Raw genomic sequence first — 22,225 nt, forward strand, 5'->3', positions numbered from 1 at the left:
GTACTTGGCATACTTACAGAGAACAGGGTTTGATAAGGGATTGTCTGCAAAAACGCTAAATGTAAAATAAATGGCCTGAAGCACTTGTACACCAGGCAGAAAAGGAGTATATCTTTTCACTTTTCAGGGAATGTTGAGATGCAGGTGTGAGATTCAAACTACTGTACCCAGCTGTCTTCAAAATATTCTTCCCTGGAGGGATAAAATATTTTTTGATGATGTACATGCCAAGGAGGAAATACAAAAGTTTGTCCAACAAAAAGTGAGCTGTGAAACAGAAGGAGATTTTTCTTCTTGCTCTTCTGGTAATAAAGACCACAGAGAGACTGCACCTGTGAATGCTTTTGCAATGTTCCAATAGAAAATGTTGGAGAGAAGGAAGGGAGCATGAGAGTTAACTAGAAGAATTGAGAGTACATTGGAAATGAATCAGAGACAGGATTTGGGAGATGGAGACAAACAGTAATAAAACCAGTAACCTAATGTGGGATTACAATGCAGTAATAATATTTGTGAAATATAACAGAACAGGAAAATTTGGAAATATTGGACTTTTTTAGAATTTGTAGGACTTGTGGGGGACTCTAAAGACTATACCCTACTTCATGTCATTAATGTTTGGAATATATTTAGGTGAGGGGAAGAGGAGGGAGAAACTTAACTGTAAGTAATTTTTTTTTCTTAATAGTGCTACTTTATGGTGTATGGTTTTCTTTGCATGCTATAAAGTTTTCTCAGTTATTTTTAAGTGCAATGTGGATTATAAACAGATGCTGCTCTTTTTCTCTTTTCTTTCTCCCTTCTTCTTGTTCAGTTTTAAGAAATGTAGGCAGTGCAATTAAAAAAAAGAAAAGTCTGGTTAAAAGAGCATGACTAAAGAAAAAAATAATGTGCTTTTTCTCATTCTTGCATGGGAGAATGGCTGGAATAAAGCCCTTATATTGATCTAGCAACAAGTTTTAAGAGAAAGCAAGTAAATGAAAAAGAATATTGAGTATTATGAGGCTTGTTCTAGCAAACAAATGCATGCTTAGTAGAAATTCTATATCTGGTCCTCATATCTCCATGGAGACAATCTGATAAAGAGAAATGGCTACAGTCTGATGGAGAGTGATTGGATGGAAAAAAAAGAAAAGAGAAATTGGTTAGGAGATAATGTTATCTGAAAGCATTCTAAGACAAAACCAGTAAGCACTTAGTAGAAGCACAGGCTGCACCATGTGTCTTAGCATGGATAACCTTTTTTTAGGTTAACTCAAGTCTATGAGTGTGACTCAGTTTGGGGCATTTATTCCTATTAGGACTATTATCGAAGATGTACATAGTTTTGTGAGTTAGTATTAAGTTAATAGATTTTAGGGGGATGATGGGGGTGTGTTTGTTTTTTGTTTGTTTGTTTGTTTGAGGGCTTTCAACAAAACAAAAAGTTTTATAAGATGTGACATAGGCTGGAATGGATATGACAAGAAACAACTGTATTAATGTTCAACCTGCCAAACAGTGTATGCATGTAACACAAAAGCTGAAACTAGACATTTAACAAAAATGGTGTTATACATAAAAGGTGGGAATAATAAATTTTATTACAATGATGCTTTCTGTAATGTCTTTAAATGTTAATGGTCTTTCAGATAAATACAAAAAAGAAAAGTAGTGAAGTATATTAAAAATGTAGAGTACAAATAGGTATAACACACTCAGAAAGAACTAAACATGTGAATTTGATAAAGAAAGGCTTTCAGGATGATTATTCAGTGGAATACCTGTGACAAAAGAAAAGACCAGTACTTATATTAATTGCAAGAGGAGCTCCAATAGTGATAGAACTATTTAAAAAAGATAATAAATGTGTAGTGCTAAAGGGCTACTGGCAAGGGAGGAGGATTACACTGGCATGAATTTATATTCCAACTAAAACAGCTATAATGGAGCTTAAGAAAATTCTGGAAGAATTAATCAGTTTTCATCAAGGAATATTACTTATAGGTGGGGACTGGAATTTGATTTGCAGTAGTGGAGATGTGTCTGTGGGGCCAAGAAGGGAAAGTATAACAAAGAAAGGTAGATTTTGGAAGAAATGTATGAAAATATTTGAAATGGAAGATGTAAATTCAGTAAAAGGAGTTCTGAGTGTATTTACATATTATTCCACAAGCTACAAAAACTGGGCTAGTCTAGACAGAATTTACATTTCACAGGAATATGTGCATTTAATTGAAGGTCTTGATATGCACTCAATAGTTATTTCAGACCATGTACCAATAACAACTAAAATTAAAACACAGGGTAATGAAATAAAAATGAGACACTGGCACTTTTCCACCTATCCGTTGTAAAGAGAGGAATTTAAGGAATGGGTGGGTAGTAGAGATTATTCAGGAGCTATTAGAGCAGTTCTGAAAATATAGCTAGGGAGTAGGATAAAATTAAGGTGGAGTTTAAAAATATGGTAGAAATAAAAGAAAGGGAGTTATGGTTAAGAATAACAAGAGTTATTTAGAGGGACTGACAAATGTTAAAATATTACAGAATAGGGGGAATCTCACAGAACAAGAAGAGGATCAACTGCAGAATGCTAAACAGAAAATAAGGGATTGCCTTAATAATATGCACAAGGTTAGAATGCTTGGTGTTAAGCAGTTATTTTTTGATAATAAGTCTAGAGCACAAAAACATTTAGCACAATGACTCAGGCAACAGAAAGTAGAAGGGACAGTCACCAAGCTTATGGAGTCTATAGAAAGGAAGGTAAAAAAAGAGATCCTGTAGAAGTATTAGAAGTATTTTGGAAATGTCATGAAAGTTTGTATACAGCAGAGAAATATGGAAATCAAGAAAAGATGCAAATGTAAATGTTTATGGAAGAATTAAATATGCCAAGGTTAGAGGTAGATGAGGTTCAATTACTAACAGGATAGGAGGAGAGGAAATAAAAATGGTAATGTATAACCAGTCTACAGGAAATCCCCAAGAATAGATGGTATTCCTATGGATGTTTGGAAGCTAGGAGGGAAAAAAGTGAAACTGATAAAGATCTGGAAGGTTTTGTTTAACAGTAAAGATGACAAGAATGCCAACATCCTGGAAGAAAGCAATGGTGGCTGTAATATCTAAAGAGTGTAAAGATCCGTCAGATCCAGCATCATACAGGCCCATTTCAATACTAAACCATGATTATAGTGTTTATGTCTGTAATGGCTAAAAGAATGTCAAATGTGATGCCAAAATTAATAGCTATGTATCAGTGTGATTTTGTGGAGGGGAGGCAACATTTGACAACATTAACAGAATACTGATGATCCAGAAGGAAGCAAAATGTAAGAAAATACCACTGTTGTTGGTGAGAAAGCATTTGACAGAGTAAGCTGGGACTTTATCAGCAGGGCAATGAAAGCATTTGCATTTCCTGATAAAATAATAAGGTTGAGTAGAAGAATATATGAGGGATCGGATGTGAAAATTAAAGTGGGAGGGGCCTCTCTGATAATTTCTGTTTGAACAGAGGAACTAGGCAGGGGTATCCTCTTTCCCCTTTTTTATTTGCATTATAGCATTGGCAAAGAAAAATAAGGGACTCAGAAATTCAAGGATATAACTGGTAATGGTATTCAATAAAAACTGATTCTATTTGGAGATGATATTATTTTATACCTGACAAAACCAGAAAGGGACATTACAGTGTTGTGGAACATTTAGAGGCAGTTTCAGATCTTTTTGGGGTGCAAAATTAATGACGTTTAAGACAATAGCAATAAATTATGTACCCACAAACAAATTGATTAAGCCATATCCATATTTATGGGGACATGATAAAATGAAGTATTTAGGAGTATGGATTAAAAATGATTCTGGTGTGAAAGTTAAGGATATGTGGGAAGAGACTAAAAAAAGATAATATAAAAACTGAGAAAATGGAAGCTCTGTTATATGGATATGGATAATAAGATACAAGCAGTTAAAATGTTTTAGTCACTTTAGTCTTATACACAGGTCAAGCATTTTTTATCAACCAAAGGAGAAATTGTTGATAGCAATTAATAAACAGCTGAAGGACTTTCTCTGGGAGGGGAAGACAGCAAGAGTCAAATGGGATAAGCTGATTCTTAAAGCACAGCAATGCAGATTGGGATTACCCATTTTGAAGGGGTATTTCAAAGCTACAGAGTGGGATTACCCAATTTGAAGGGGTATTTCAAAGCTACACAGTTAAGTCTCCTATATATTTAGCACAAGCAGAAAGCTATAATTTAAAGTGGAAAGGGATGATGATGAAACAGGGGGAAGCTCAAAAAAAAAGAAGAGACTGGGATTTTGGATACAGTCCTTTAGGGAGAATAACAATAATCATACAGAATATTAAATTCATAAAGTAGCAGAAATTATTCTAAGAACTAAGCCAACACTGGAATGGAGAAAGGGGATTCTGCTGATAGGAATGACTGGAATTAAGGATACAGAATAGGCTAGAGGGGGCTGGAATTTACTGAAGAAAACTGGCAAAGGAACCAAGGTATTGGGAGCAAATAACTAGAGAGGGAAAAATAATAGAATTGGAAAACATCAAGAATCTATTTGGACCTCAGGTTAGAGATTGCCTTCCATATCAAGGATTGATGTCAGAGTATAGGCAAAGAGAAAGAAATAGGGGGTGTCTTAAATGAAAGACCAGCACTGGTAGAGTTGTTAGTAGACTCTAGAACAGAAGCTGCCATTAAAAAAGGAATAATTAGTACAGCATATAAAATATTGCATGATAACTATAAGAATCAATCAGAGGAGATTAGAAAGGCTTGGGAAGAGAGACTGGATAAGCAATTCACAAAGAAACAATGGGGGGATATATATATATATATATATATATATATATATATATATATATATATATATATATATATGTATATATATATATATATATATATATGTGTGTGTGTGTGTGTGTGTGTGTATCTCAAATATGCAACAAAATCTAGAAGATTAAGGATTGGAAATGTTTACATAGATATTTTTATACCCCAAGTAAACTCCAGAGAACTTTTCCTCAGGTAGACAGCAAATGCTGGATGTGTGATAGAGAAGAAAAAGGGAATTGGGAACATATTTTCTGGGAGTGCAATGAGTTGGCAGACTTTAAGGATTCCTTGCAGACTATACTGTCAGACCTGTTTGGTGGAAAAATAGTTGTGACAAGGGAGATGATTTTTTGCACTATGATACAGAATCGGAATTGCCTAGACACTTGGTAGTTTGGTGTCGTTATATGTGGAGGGGATGTTATTTTCTTGTGATTTGTAGTGTTAGATGTTATGAAATTCGATGTTATGGGTTTTAGATGTTTTGGGTTTTAGATGTTCTGGTCTCAATGTTATAAAATTATATGTTATGGGTTTTAGATGTTTCAAAGTAGACCAATTTATATATATATATATATATATATATATATATATATATATATATATATATATATATGTGTGTGTGTGTGTGTGTGTGTGTGTGTGTTTTTATTTTATGTTTGTTTACCAAGCTAGTATAGTCAGCAAGGCCTGGGGGAAAAGACCCACAGGTTACACAGAGTATACATTTAGAATTAATACAACATATGTTAAGAAAAAATAATGTTGGGTAGACATTCTTAGTTATTTGAGTTAATACTACTCATAATCATGAAAAACAGGCATTGTAGTATTTAGAGAAACATAAGCACATTTAGTAAGCTCAATTTAGAGAGAAAGAATATCATACCTGTGGAAAATACGGCCCAGACCGCAGAATCCTTTATAAACGCATTCTATGAACACCTTCAGGAATGCATGGATCATGCAATCCCAAATAAAACCAAGACCCAATCCTCCAAAGGCAGGCATCCTGTCTGGTGGACCCCAGCCATAAACAAACTATACAATAGAAGGAGGAAGCTACTACATGATAGAGCAAAATCTCTAAAAGGGAAGGCATCTCTGATCAGTATTAGCAAAAAACTACGGGCACTCATAAAATCGTCTAAGGCCAACTTCAAGAGAAAAATTGCACAGGACACTAAGGATAATCACAAGGCTTTCTTTAGTTATGTTAGGAACCTGGGTGGGAATTCACAGATATGCTCAGAATTAGTCCAAAATGACAAAAAATACACCGAACCTACAGCCATTGCCAACATCCTAGCTGACAGGTTCAGCGCAAACTTCTCTCCCCCTCCCCACCAAAAGGGCAAATATCTATACAAGCAAAGTGCTGCCCCCCTGACATCTCAGATGCTCAGGTAAGAGCCGCCCTCTCCAAAGCAAAAAAACAAAGCACCAATGGGACCAGACGGTGTCCCGGGCTGCGTCCTACATGAACTCCAAGAAGAGCTAAACCCAAACATAAAACTACTGTTCAATCTCAACCTTACTACCAGATATGTACCCAAAGAGTGGCGTACAGCAACAGTGGTCCCTCTCCACAAAGGTGGTGCCTCAACGGATCCTGGAAACTATCGCCCCATAAGCTTGACTAGCTTGGTCTGCAAAGCTATGGAAAGGATCATCAAGGACCTCATAAATAAAAATATTGGGGACCTACAGACACTGGATCCTACCCAGTTCGGCTTTGTTAAGGGCAGATCTTGCCTCTTAAACCTGGTTGATTTCTTTGAAACAGTCACCAAGGCCATTGACAAGGGGAAGGTGGTCCACACAGCCTACCTGGACCTCGCAAAAGCCTTCGATACAATACCCTACTCGGGCATTATAGATAAGCTCACCAGCTTAAATATAAACCCCTATGTCACTAGATGGGTTGCAAACTGGCTCAAGGACAGAACCCACATGGTTAGAATTGCTGGAGCCATGTCAGACTCCAAACCAGTTACAAGTGGCGTCCCACAAGGCTCAGTCCTGGGACCTTTCTTGTTCGGTATATATTTCTTGGAGGTACAGGCCAACACAGAAGGACTGTGGCTGACCAAGTTCACAGATGACTGCAAACTAGGCACCATAATCGACTCTCCAGCCAACACAACCATCCTACAAAAGGGCCTCATAGAAACAGACAACTGGTGCCAGAGCCATGGCCTCAAGCTAAATGCCAAAAAGTGTATAGTCATCCCCTTTGGCAAAAACAAAGTGCCCAGAAATTATCACATAGGTGGCAATCCATTAAGTACGGAAGAAGTAATTAGGGACCTGGGGACCCAAGTTGATAGCAATCTCTCATTTGAAAACCACGTGGCCAAAGTGGTTAGAAAAACATTTTATATAGCCCACCGAATCATGAAGGGATTCACATCTAGATCAGGGGAGGTCATCGTGCCTCTTTACTCATCCCTCATCAGGCCCATAATTGAGTACAATGCCCCTTTTGGGATGTACCTTACCAGACACCTGCAGCAACTGGAAAGACCCCAAAAGTACCTCACCAAGAAGATCAAAGGGCTCAAACAGATGCCATATGCTGCCCGGTTAAAGAAACTTCAGCTCTACTCAGTGGCATACTGCCTGCTCAGAGACGATCAGTGCCTGACGTATAAAGCCATGTCCAACCCAAAATTAATAGACATGCTGCACCTCAGAAAATCCAAATCCCATTGAGCTACGCACTCGAGAGACTTGAACCTCAGCACTGAAATAAATAGGACATGCTGGAGGGACAGATTCATAACCCAGAGGCTCCCTTCACTCTGGAATAAAATCCCAGTCCAGGTTAGGCAGAGTCCCTTATTGACTCTCTTCAAGAGGAGTCTTGATGAGTGGATGGGAGATCGTAGGTTTACCCCGGGTATCAGTTTTGTGTCACTGTTAGACAGAGGCACAGTATACTAACCTCGAAAAAGGGCATAGCAAAATTCATTTAAAATGGGTGGCGAAAGCCAACACACTCTGGCTAGGCTTATAAATGCCCTAGGGCAGATAGCCTAGTATGAACCTATGAACCTATAATTAGAGAAGCATAGTGAGGGGGTTTATATAGGAATGAGTACATGTTAGTAGTCAAATGCAGAAGTAGATTACTAAATTAGTCTAAGTATGATGAAAGGCGTGCAGGGAAGTATAGGGTATAGACACACACACACACACACACACACACACACACACACACAAGCTTTTCAAAATAATATCTGACATTGCTTCTATTTAATTATTAAACATGCACCAAAATACTGACAGAGATTGGGAGTTAATTGTAGTAATTAAACCAGTAAAGAAACTATAGAGTTCAAATATTGAGATTATTGATTTCAAAAGGCCACATTAACTAAGTAATTAACATTTATCTCCTCAGCTTTTTTACAAACTTCCTTTTCACCATCCTTAACTCATCTAACCACAGTATTATAATAATCATTTATAACACACGGAAAGATTCAAAGTTCTTAGCAAAACATGTAAAGCCACGAAAACATTTAAAATATTTACTATTTAGTTAACAGTTTTCCAAAGTATATAATTTGGTTAAATAATCCGTTTTGCCTCCAATACTATTCAAAATGCATCCTTCAAGTACATATTAAATTATTTTTATTTACTGCACTTTTAAATTAACATACATCACATTTTCCTGCAAATGACATCTTTAACTTCTAGACTATAAAGAAATACAGAAAATAAGTATCCCATCATACAACTCTTTCCCTGAAAGTTCAGTTCTAACTGGCAACATGAAAACTTAAGGCACCATAGCAACAGGACAGAAGGAAATAAATTTCCTTTGGCACGTCACTGTAGTGTGAAAGTTTTTACAGACAAGCATTTGTCAGTGGACCTGCAGATTTGAATAAGAAAATGAAACAAAAGGCTGGCAGTCAGGAAAATGGGAAGAACAAAGGATTACAGTATTAAATCAGTAAAACAGGACTAAATCGGGACAGTGCTTTTATATGACTAGTGTGGCTAAAAACATTATGAAGGCATTATTTTTATCAAAAAAATCTGTTGTGCAAAGCTGTATTTTTGACCTGCCATTACTTCTAATATGGCTGAAGCTGATTAAAATGGGAAGAAGGGAAACAAACTGACAAGTAAGTTATGGTCACACTCACACAGTGGGTAGATGAAAATCCAAGAGCCTGTGTCCACAGAGAGTAACTAGAAGATATTTTTAGACCAGTTGTAGTTCTTCCTCTGTGCTTTAAACATTCCTTATAAACTGTTTTGTTTTTACAATGAAATAGCTGAGGTAAGTAGAGCTAGTATATTTTAGATGTCCATCTAAACACTTGTATTTACTATTCTCTTGTTATTGAGTGTATTGAATTGTACCACTGAATGTAGAGATCACAGACACAATTAGCCAATTAGCCATCTATTTAGTCATCTAAACCTGATTGTATAGTCTCACTATCGCTCAATGATGTTCTTGCTACAGGTTCATCTCAAATTTTGTTTATATTATTTTCCTTGTGACTGAGTTGTATTTCATTGCAAACTCATGTTGCACTGTTGGAGTCATTAGTGAAGTCCCTCAGGGATCGGCCCTAAGACTACTGCTTTTTGCCATCTACTCCTCTGAAGTCAGGCCCAACGTGAAGGGTCTCTGGCTGACCAGATTTGCAGATGATTGCAAATTAGGAGCAGTCACAAATTCCCCCACCGACACTAATGTTCTCAAAGAAGGGCTGACATAGACAATGCCAAGACATGTATAACAGTATCCTGTGGGAAGTCAGCCACCCCTGGTAACTATCATATTGATAACACACCTCTAAGAGTCAACGCAGTAGTCAGGGACTTGGGGACACATATAGACAGTAATTATTCATTTACTTATTTATTTATTTTGACATTTCTTAACCGGGAAAAGCCTGACTGGGCAAGTGCCCTTTATCAGTGGTGGCCCAGGGAGGAAAAGCTCCAAAGCATGAGAAATGAACATAAAGCAAACAAAAAAAAATGAAAAATAAAATAACACATGAAGCTAACCAAAACAGAGTTAAAATTTGACATCAGATAGCTAGGAAAAAAACATGAAACATGAAATAGTTGTATAACAGAAAGTAGACTGAGAAAAGACAGATTTTTCTTACATTAATAGACTTCTAACCTCATAAAATTTGGTGAGGAAAAAAGAGAGTAAGCATAGAATAAATAAGTTAGATTGGATATATTGTTTAAGGAAGAAAAAGAAAAGGTGAAAGGAGGACGAGAGAGCAGGAGTTGTAAGATGAATAGTATATGAGTGGGTGTAGGTAGTAGAAGGGGAGGCAAGGTAAGAAGAAGGGAGAGAAGAAAATGAAGCCTGCAGGATAGTGAAGAAGGTGGACGTGAGGAAAAGAAGGAGGGGTGGTAAGTGATTAGGATGTAAAAGGGAGAAGAGAAATAGGTTATAGGCAAAAGTAGGCAGGATTGAGACAAGGATTACTAGACAGAGATTGGTGCAGGAGAAAGAGTGGTGTGCTGGGATACTAAGCAGGGTTGAGATGTCTAATACTGAAATATTAGCCAGTGTTGGGCGAGGAGTAGAGGTGGACTGCAGAGGTACTAGGCAGAATTTAGGCAGGAACAAAGCCAGGTGTTGGGGAGACTTTCTCTTAGTGTCTTTTTAAATTTGTGACTATTTGGGATGTATCTTATAGCTAAAGGGATTTTGTCCCAGGCCTGGGCCACTGTGTAGCTGTATAAACTACGGCCCATGGATCTTTTAGGTTTGTACATTCGGAAAGGGCAATGGGGGGAATAATGATGAGATGGCCAGGCAGGATGTGGGTTTATTAAGTATGGAATGAGTAAGGAAAAGTTGAGAGGGTAAAAGATGATGTGGCGGCTCGAGCCAATTTACTGTTTTTAAAGATAGACAGTGGTGAGAGTAATAGGGCTGATTAGCTGCAAATCTAGCAATTTTATTGTAGAACAAAGAATTCTAGTGTGGTTTATATGGTGGATTGTAAGTTGGTGAATATGGTAGGGGCATAGAGAAGAATGCAAGGTAGGTAAGCATTAGCAAGAATGAATCTAGAGTCCTGGGTTAAGAATTTTTTTATGTGTAAAGTATGCCAAGTATTTGGTGAGTTTTTTTTACACAGATTTGGATGTGTCATCATCAATGGTAACACCAAGGAGTTTGGTGTATGGCACTACTTCTATTTTGGTGTTATCAAGAGATGTGATGGTAAAGGTTGATTCAGGGTGACATTGAGTTTTTTGGAGAAATTGTAGTAGTTTAGTTTTCTTGGGGTTCAGCAGAAGTTGGTTTGTCATTAAGCCAGCATTCAACAGAGTTATAGGATTTTTGGGTGAGTGATTGAAGGTGTGACAGGTTATCAGAAAAACTGATAATAGTGGAGTCATCAGCATATTGTCTAAAAGAGGACAGTGAACAGGATGAGTGTAGATTGTTAATAAAGATGTTAAAGAGAATGGGTCCAATAATGGAACCTTGTGGTACTCCAGTGTTAACTGTGAGGAAATGGGAAGCCACTTGCCTGATTACTGCCGATTGGAGAGATAACCGGAAAAACAATTGAGAATGGAGTTTGAGATACCAAGGGCAGACAGTTTAGAAAGAAGTTTAGGGTGAGAGACTGTATCGAAGGCTTTGGAGAGGTCAAGAAAAAGGGAGGATACCAGATTATTATTTTCCCAAGCTTTTGAGATAGTATCAGTAAATGAGACTAAGGCTGCAGTTGTGCTGTGGGTAGGGCGCAAACCATGTTGGGTTGGAGTAAGTAGATTTTCGTGTAAAAGATATTCGAGAAGTGGTTTATGTATGCGTTTTTCAATTATTTTTGACATTGGGGACAGAATAGCTATAGGCCTATAGTCTGTGAATTCAGTAGAGTTCCCTCCTTTGTGAAGTGGAATGATATAGAATATTTTCCAGATGGTAGGGACTCTTGATTCCTGAATAGATCTGTTAATTAGTGTAGAGATTGGGTAGGCTATAGAATTGGCAGCTAGTTTAAAGAATTCAGCTGGTAAGCTGTCAGCTGAGGGAAAGCAGGGCTTAAGTTTTAACAGTAGAGATTTAATGTAGGAGGTAGAGATGGGGATGGGTTTGAAAGAAAAAGTAGATTTACAGTGGGGAGGTGAGAGTGGTGGAGTAAGATATGAATTTTGGCAGTTTTGAGGTAGGGTAGTTATTGACTCTATGAAATAGGTAGTTGAAATTTGTGGCAGTTTCAAGAGGAGAGTGATTTGGGCATGGATTTAGGATGCTGGGGAACTAGAGTTAAGAATCGTGTTAAGGGAGTTCCAAAATTTTCGGGGATTTTTTTTATGGTATATCTGTCATTCTAGATAATAGTTTCTTTTGTCATAGTTTACTTGTTTTTTGTTAGGTTACAAAGTTGTTTATAGGTTTGGAGCTGGGTGGAGGATTGTGATTTTAAGCCAATTTCTTCAAGCAACATCCCTTTTGTGCATTACGGCTCGGGTGGAATGAGAAAGCCAAGGTGCATGGTGAGATTTTACTCATTTCTTTCTGAGGGGAGCTAGGCTATTTAGAGTATCCAAAAGTATGCAGTTAAATCTCTGACCTGCATCATCTAGATGTAGACAAAATAGGAAAGACCAACTTATAGAGGAGAGTATGTTGTTAAATTCTGTAGAGCTGAAGTTGGTGAGACTACGACATTCTTTATATTTGTGTTGTCGGATCTTATGTATGGAAAGTCTTTGAACAGAGATAAGGAGGTGGTCATTGATAGACTCAAGGAGTGTTATTGTGTTTTGGTATAGACTAGGATTTGACACTAGGATCCAATCTAGGATGGTGCTGATATTGGTGGTTTTATTATAATGGGTAAAGGCAGTAATAAGTTAAGTGAAGCCATGAAAAGTAATGCTTGAGGGGACAAAGTCAGTGGTTAAGGTTTGCCAGTCGATATTGACATCACCAAGAATTATAGTTTCATTTGAGACAGAGTTGGAGATTCTTGAATATTATTCTCAGGAGGGATATAGATGTCTACAATACATAACATTTTGTGACTATTTAGTCTACGGATGATAAGTATAAGATCAGCCGGTTGAAGGTTGGGGGGGGGGTATAGACAGTGAAAAGAATGTAAGATGGTTAGAATATGATATAGCTACACCTCCAGATTTTTTGTGCAATCTGTCAGAGTGGATAATATTATAGCCAGCTGGGAGAATTTCAGTATCACTGATATGACATTTGAGCCATGTTTCTGTGAGAATTACTATGTCGGGGGAGTAATGAGCAATCCAAGAGTGAAATTGGCATATTTTATTAAGTAGACTATGTATGTTAAAGGAGATAATAGGTTTTTGGTAGATAGTTTAGTATTAGGGAGAAAAGTGAAAGTGGGCTTAGTATTTTGATTATGAAAGGTGTTAGGACCAGGATTAGGGTGGATATCTCCACACAGGAAGATTTTCTTAAAACAAGTATGCAGAGATGGAGGCTTATATTTGTTTATTTGTTGTTTAAACTTTGCTTTGTGAGGGTGGTGGTGGCTGTTGAGTGGTCTGTATTTGAAAGTGTGAAAGTCTGGAAGTTCAAAAAAATTAGGTGGTGTTATGTCAGAGTAAGGTTTGTCATTGCAGATGAGTGGGTGGGTAAGTGTGGATGGTAGGTTGATAGGTGAGATATTGGTTTTACAACAGGTTTGTTGGTGTCTTTCGGCTTTTCCTGTTTAGGGGTCGCCACAGCGGAACTCTGGTCTGCTAATGATTGGCAGTAGATTTTTAAGTGCTGGCTTGACGGGCCTAACGCACAACCTTCAACGAAGGAACACCCATTCACGCATGTCGCCACACAGAAAACGCTCTAACTGAGAATCGAACAGGCAACGGCTAACTGTGAGGTGACAATGCTACCACAGCACCACCACCACAATACATTGGTTTTACAACAGGTAAGTAGAGAAAAAAGAAGGAGAAAGGGAGAAGAGATGTAGATTGTAAACATGTTTTAAGGGGTACTAGAGAAAAAAGAGATGCAAGATAGAAAAACAGAGTGACAGAAGTAGAGGAAGCTCAACGGACATGAAAAGTGTAAGAGAAAGTCTGGTAGATGGATGAAATAGAGAGGTGAGGAGGTAATATGGAAGCTAATTCATGGAGTGTTAGGAGGGGAAGAGATAGATAGAGTAGGTCAGGAGAATATGCAATAGGAGAGGGTAAGCTAGGGTCAAGGGAAAGGAGCATTGTTGAGAAGGCAGGAGAGTTTCAAGTGGATGAAGCAGACAAGAAGAAAAAGAGGGGTTTATAGGGAAAAGGGATGGAGTTAGAGTATTAATGTGGAGTATGTGGGGGTAGGTAGGAATTGGGGATAGAGTAGGGGAGCGAAGTGAAACCTGAGCATAGCAACAGCTGAATGGAGCGGGACCTCGCTGTCATGATGGCTGCAAAGCACTTAAAGGAAAAAGACAATCAGTGAAGAATGGAAATGGGACAGTAAACATAAGAATATATAGAAGGGCTTTGACGCTATTTGAGTGGGGATGGAGAAAGTAGATGGAGACTGTTTAATAGAAAAATTGTGATACAGCCAGAAAGGATAGCGGTGTAGTTAAAGCTGGGGGAAAAAAGAGAGAGAAAATATTGGAAAAGGTAAAGAAAGATTTGTGTCAGGTCTGCTGAAGGTACTGCTGGGGACTTAAACTGGAGGTTTATTTCAGGGAGAAAGTTGCTACTCAATGTCATACAACAACCAGTAGGTGCAACAGATTTCCACTTTCTACAGTTGATATGTTGGGGCTGTGAGAGTGCAGATATGATTTATCCCTTAGCAGCGTGCACACTGAGGAGACTTTAATATAGGATATAAGCAGTATGGAATGCAGTTACACAGGTAGGCTGAGATAATTAGTCAGGTGTACTTTAACAATGTTCAGTAAAGGTCTGGGATTCAGTTAGCTGGAAAGGTGCAGTTATTCAGGCAGCTTTAATGCGACTCATTCAGCCAGTGGTGGAATGTCGGGCTGGTAAAAGAAAATAGAGAAAGTGATGAAAAAAGAAAGAAAGAACTGCACAGGAGATACAGTAAAGAGATGGAGAGAAATGACTACACCTTACATGGAATCATCAGAAATTACCTCTGTGGTTTTCTAAATAAAAAATAAGATGGTGGCAACCTGTAAAAAAAATAGAACAGTGCAAGAGTTCCTTCCAATTTAGCAGAAAGGAATGAAAAAAATTAGCTAACCAAGTTTCTGCTTAACCAGGCAAATATGGGGAAGTAGAAAACTTCTAGAAGAAGTTATACTTATCAGTTTGTATGACTGGGCAGGGTTAACAATAAGGATGACTGAGTCCTGATGTTAAAAAAGAGAGTGGAATGCAGTTTTAGCTGGAAACATTCAGTTATTCAGGCAGCTTTAATGCGAGTCAGTCAGCCAGTGATGGAATATTGGGTTTAAACATTAGGTGACCTAGCTTGGTGAGGGGAGTGATTGTAACCTATCCTTTAACCATCATGTGTCTACATTAGTAATGAAATCCTTCTGTGTTGTGCAACTTATAAACAAAGGTATGGCATTTAGGTCCAAGGGGGTCATTGTTAAACTGTATTTAGCATTCATAAGGCCTATGATTGAGTACAATGGCCCCTTTGGTATGTACTTAACCAGGCACATCCAACAATTAGAACGTACACAGAGGATCTTCACTAAAAGAACATAGGGCGTAAATAGCATGTCCCATGCAGACCGCCTCAAAGCCCTTTCCCTGTATTCTATCTTCTACAGACTGTTGAGGGGAGATCATTGAACCCTACTCTGATTGACCTCATGTGTGTCCGCAAAACAAACAGCAACAAAATTACCCATTCTAAAGATTTAAACCTTGCTTGTGATATAAAAAGGACCTGCCGGGCAGACAGGTATATATTCCAGAGACTACCCCTTCTCTGGAACAGGCTCCCAATCCATATGAAGCAGAGTTCCTCACTAACCCAATTCAAGTGTAGCTTGGATAATTGGATGGGGAGCAGGAAATTCATCACTGGTTTGGCACTTATGACTCTAGTGGACACAGACAGCCTGTAAATGGTTCATCTCCCAGGCCTCTGCTTGAAAATGTTTCATTTCCCAAGCCCCTGCTTACACTTAACAAGGGTACCAGAACTTGTCAGAGATTTACACACATAGGAGCCTATGAACCTAAATGTAATCTGGGATAGGCTGATACTGCGGTTTCTCATTGGACTATGCTCTCATGTGACTCTGGATTGCCTAACCCTCATCACTGTCAGTAGTAGCAGTATTGTTTTTCATAATATCTACACTGATGACTGTAGTAGTAACAATAACCACTGATGCAGCACTGGAATATGGATGGAAACAGCTAGTGGTACAAGTTAGGCGCTGGCGGAGGTACTATGACTGCAGAAATGAATCACCAACAACAGCCATACCCAGACACACTAACTGACTGTTCTTTTCAGACCAGCCAACAATCAAACACCATGAGTACGCAGAATGGTATTTTTTTTTATTTCTGTCTAGCTACTACTAACTTTAGATCTTCTACATTGTTGAGAGCTCCATTCTTCCCGGGTCACTGCATATTGGGGCATACCTTTAACATGTTCCTTCATAAGGTGGGTCTTGTCTGTTCAGAAAGGAAAACTTTAAAGCCATCAAGCCATGACTATCCCCTCCAAATAATTGTACTTCAGCCAGATGGATTAACTTTCTAACCCTTTACATAAAGGGATGTGCTGGGTTACAGCAAAACATAGGCATGCAGTGATGCCATGAGGGAGCCACCCCCAACCTGTGTTGTCATGCACCCCTCATTTGCTCACCAACATAACAATCTAGCAGATACTTCTGACATGGCTTTAGTCTCATTACTGGAGGCCCTTTGTGTGGCCCCAGAATATTCAGAACCCCCCCCCCCCAAAAAAACACACACACAAGCAGGCATTGCCTCATTATTCTTCTTTACCCATCAGCATTTCTTTTCAGAGATGGGCTGCTGTTTAAACCAGAGTTTTGGCTCACAGCCAAGCTGCATCTTTTGCCACAGAGTTGACATGCATGCACAAAATGGTGTTACTACCTTTGTTGGCAGCATAGGTCGTTATCAAGCATGTTAGGGTCAGTGACTATAATGTAGACAGGACTCATTTAATGGTTTACAGGATCCCAGCTCATGAGCTGTGAGTAACATTAAAATGTATGTAGATCATTGAATACAAGGATCGTTTTGAAAATGGTTACACAAGGCTCTGATGAGCACAGAAGTATATGCTTAGGGAACTGGGTGGGGTTACTGATTACCAGACATATGTTCATGCTTATCAGATGTATTGTTACTTCCCAGCTTAAACAGTTCTGCAGAGGTGATTTGTATTCGACTCCCCACCACTATCATCTGTAATAGCCATAGTGCACAGTACAGCTGTGGTGATATTATAGGTGTTATAGCCTGAAATATGTATATTTGAGGGCATTGAGCCTGCACTCACATTGCTAATCCATCTTACTGCTTTTGTGCCCTTTATACCATGTTTGACGCTACACCTAGTACTTTACCCCTGTTTGTGTTGCAAGATCTGTGCAATGCATCCAAGCTTTCTGTTGTTGCAGACTTAAGGCTGCACTATCATAACAAACTACTAGATAACTTTGTATCGTAATTGTATGTCTTAAGTATAGTTAATTCTATTGTATTTTATGTTTCTTGTCAAGCTATATTCAGTGTATTGATTTTAGCATATGAACAAGCAACCTTTATATGTCCTTCTTACATTCTTGTCAAAATAACTTTGATAAAAATTGCTTGATATTCAGTGTACTGATACTGCTTGCACAAATCTTAGTATCAAATTAGTGAATTTTTTAAACTATAATTTGTTTGCTGGTTCTTGTTGCAGAAGACAGTGTTGAGGCTAGTTGTTTTGTACTGAAATTTAAATACTCAGTAGTAAGTCCACCCAAGCATTATTCTAAACCCGAACTCCATGCAGTTATAGTTACCCTACCACCTATTCATGTCAGTATCATGAACCAGCACTTCCCCACAGCTTCTCTAGCCAGCCTAATTGAGATGACTATTTTGAGACAGTGTTAGAACTGTCTCATGCTCTCTGATGAACATCTAGACCAAAATCGTCAGCAGTACACCACGCATCACACATCTCCAAGGCCATCATAATACACATAACCCATCATATGCTGAGATTCTAAAGATTAACTTGATTAAACCTCAAAGACCGTCAGAACACAACACAGGCACAAAGCATGTTCAGTATATTAAGCCTACTTTCTCATGTAGCACAAGGAGCCCTAAAGTCACATGCTAATCCTATAAGGCAGGCATCAACCCAACCAAACATTCTTGTTATAGGTGACTCCTTGTAAGCCATACAGATGTGCCTCTTACCAGGCTGAGCATGGAAAGAGTAATGGTTAGTTGCTTGTTTCATGCCAAGATCCATCAGGTCAAGCATGCACTCAAGTCCTTTAACAATAAATACCAGTATAATTCTGTCATAGTTCATGCCGGTGTCAATGACTTGCGGTGTACCTCCTGACATTATATGAAGAGAGATACAATGGAGCTCTCAGACTACGTGTCCAGGGCAGGTATGAGCTTAGCATCAAGCAGCATTCTACCTTCTCCAAGGATGGTGCTGCAATATGAGCAAAAAATAATGGACTTCAATAATTGGCTTAGTTTTTGTTTGTCATTCATACGGGATCCAATATTTGTCAGCCTGGAATTATATGATCGACAGACCATGCTGCTTCACCAGGGATGGTTTGCATCTGTCCACTCTAGGGTTTTGATTATTGGCAAAGACATTGCCCACTCCCATAGTGCCTTTTTAGGCAATGCCAGCCTGATAAATCAACCAATATAATGAAACAAGCAAAGGAAAATATGTAGGTATTTCTGATCGATACTAAGAGCTTGAACAAGAAACTTCACTCCCTACAAGCCTTCTCATTCTGGAAGACATTGACATCTGTGTAGTAACTGAGATATGGATTAAATAGCAGAGAGCATTCTGGCTGTGCAGAGTTATAATGTCTTCTACACTTTTAGACCAGTTGCTGAATAGGAGGGGAAAAAGGTGGAGGTGCATTATTCTACACTCAGAAGAGATTCGCATTAGGGCTGGTAGACCAGCATAATGCACTACAGCTTCTTAATGTCCAAGTAACCATTAGAAATGTCCTGTACCATATATGAGCTAGCTATACAACTCCCTGTATGACACAAGCAAGCTAGAATGCCACAATAGCGTTAGAACAGGAACTACAATCACTCAGTATTAAACCCAATACCATTTTCATATGTGATCTAAACTATCCAAATACAGACTGGGAAACCTACACCACCAATAGTGCACAAGCACAGAGATTCATGGACTGTGTCAATATAAATGCCCTGGAACAACTGGTCAGAGTACCCACTAGGGGAAATAACGCCTTGGATCTTGTCCTTACTAATATGTGAGCATCTTGCTCCATCCCTTGTGTGTCTTCATCACTTGTTAGGTATAAAGCAGTCTCCTTCGAAATAAAATTGATACCAGAGCTCCTCTCCACCCAAGGTACCTTTAGAAATTTCTTTAAAACAAACTACCTACAACTAAGTACACTGGCAAGCTTCAAATTCCCACCAAGCCCAGTTAACTCTACTGAATACACAGAAATGTACATGGTCACACTAAACTAGCATGTAACAAATACATAGATGCAACTTTATCCATAGGGCCAAGTGTATGCTAAACCCCAGAAACAAATCCACATGGTGAATCCATAATATCAACAAGCTGTATAACAAAAGGAAAATAATTTTGACCAAAAGTAAGAACAGTAATTCCCAGAATGTTAGAGTCCTTTTCATTGAGGTAAACAACTCAGGAACTTAATAAAATCCACCAAAGCCAAGTCTGAAGCTAAAATAGCTAATTAAACCAAAGACAACCACAAATCATGTTTTAGTTACATTCATAATCTCAAAAGCACAATGCAGCAATGCACTGAGTCAATTGTTAACAATGTTATCTACACTGAGGCTGAAAATATACCAAACCTTCTAGCCAATAAATTTAGCTCTAACTTTACCCCTTTCTCGCCTATGTCTGTCCCTCAAGATATAACTGAAACTGGCTCACCTCCAGCTATCACTGAAAACCAAGTCCTAAAATTGCTATCAAAAGCTAAAAATACTGCAGTGATGGGTCCTGACAATATCCCTGGGTGCATCTTAAATAGCATGAAGTACAATTTAGCCACACTACTAACAACACTCTTCAATCTCAGCCTCCATGCAAATTTTGTACTAAGTGAATGGAAAACAGCTACAGTCATTCCCCTGCATAAGGGAGGACCTTCTACAGACCCAGGCAATCACAGACCCATAAGTCAGACCAGCCTCATATGCAAAGCCATGGAAAGACTTATCATAGAATTAATCAAGACAAGAGAACCTCCAAACACTGGACTCTTCTCAGATTGGATTCATCAAGGGCAGGTCATGCTTAATATCTTTTAACTTTTTAACTTAATATCCTTTTTCAGGGTCAGTCGGGCTAGATTAGGATGGTGTGCGGATGTTTTGCTGTTGAACCTCTGGCCTTACATGACAAAAGTGTGTATGGGTGAACTGAAGTAAGATCACCTGCAAGCTCTTGACTGCGATGCAAAAGAAGTACAGTAATCCAGCCATTGCCGTCTCTCTCCATTATTTTAAACCTTGAAGGCTCAAAGCAGATACTTTAGGTATGCATTCAGGCTGGGGGGCTATGCCTAGTACGTGTGAATGAAATAAAATGGTAAGCATGGTCAATGTTGTTCCCAGTGTAACATAGCTCTGCCTTGTGAGGTCTTCTGCAGCCCCCCCTCATTAATTTGAAGTCAGTAGCCACCACTGACTGGCATACAAGGCATCCTCTGACCAATTACTGATGTATTCACTGCACATCAGCAAGTCAAACGGCACCAGAAATCCTCAGTCTAGGGACCTAAACCTGTTCTGTAACATCAACAGAACAATTTGGAGGGACAGGTATATCTCACAGAGGGTACTGCCTCTGTGGAACAGACTCCCCATTCACATAAAAAAGTTCATCCCTGTCCATTTTCAAGCACAACGTAGATCTATGGATGGGAGACAGAAAATTTGCTCCAGGATGGTCCCCTGTACTGTACTACTAACAGACAGAGGCAGCTCCTAAATGTTTTATCCTGTGCATGGGTCCCCTCAAATTATCTATGATACAATCCCAGCTATTCTCAATAGGGGTAATATATAATTATAGACCATGGGATGGGTAAGGCCAATCTATAGCAAAATAGGCTAGGTTATTTTGAGCACAAAAAGAGAAATTGGCTAGGCATAAAATGGCCCACAAGAGCAACTAGCCTAGTACTTACCTATGAATGTATAAACTTATGTGTTTTAAATGATAATTTAATAAACATGTTTAAAGTAACTTTTGAATTTTGTACAGCTCTAATCAAAATCACTGGCTGACATCAGAAGTAACAAATAATGAAGTGCCAGATACAATATTGTTACAGGATGAAATAAGTATGTTTGGTAAACAGTGAAGCCATCCTCATTCAAAGTGTTGCTCTGCTATACAGCCTACAGCAGTGGGATGAGGAAGCTTTAAGTGAGTTAGTAGAAATGGCTATTCTGCTCCAGCTAATTGTCTCCAGGAGACACAGTACCTGCATCTCAGATGTATTCATCATGCCTGAAATGTCTGCTCTGGAGCATGTAACATATTACTCAGCATTACTCATTGAATAGCAATGACTTAATTTCAATTCTTGGGTTGTGTAGAACATCTTTTTCTAAATATTTTTAAGCAGTTACATTGTACTGCATTGGAAAAATATCATCCCTTTAAACTGTAGGAGAATGCATTGTCAAGTTTCATAAGATTAAGTACACCAAAAGAGCAATATTACTTCTGCCCTGCATTATTTTGTCATTTCATATTTTTGGTTTCATTTCAGTGTTGAATTTGAGCTGGGTTTCTTAAAATTTTATTTGAATACAAGTTCATCTATAATTTTTGCATATAACATGAGCCTAATGAAATGTCATGGCTATACACATCCTTGCATTCCAGAGCTTTTTTTTTTTTTTTTAAATCAAGTTAAAAAGTATAAGATAAGCAAATGTAAATATCTTGTTAAGAATAAAAACTAGTAAAACTGTACAAATAGCAAAGTTATCAGTAAGAAGTGTTCTTTATAACAGTCAGTGCATTCATAGTCTTTCTATAAATACTGTAATATATTGTAATACATACAAACCCAGAATTATATTTTTTGATAAACTTTCACAAACACATTGTCATATTTTGCAAAATGTAC

General features: G+C 38.3%; 1 protein-coding gene across 3 annotated transcripts in view; it reads left to right on the forward strand.

Annotated features, from left to right (window-relative positions):
• LOC122813455 (E3 ubiquitin-protein ligase HECTD3-like) overlaps window positions 1–22,225 on the forward strand; it is a 770,789-nt gene that overhangs the window by 541,346 nt on the left and 207,218 nt on the right. The window lies entirely within an intron of this gene.

This window comes from Protopterus annectens, chromosome 10.part0 (assembly GCF_019279795.1).
Source record: "Protopterus annectens isolate FY-2018-M chromosome 10.part0, PAN1.0, whole genome shotgun sequence".
In the NCBI taxonomy this organism is placed as follows: domain Eukaryota; kingdom Metazoa; phylum Chordata; order Ceratodontiformes; family Protopteridae; genus Protopterus; species Protopterus annectens.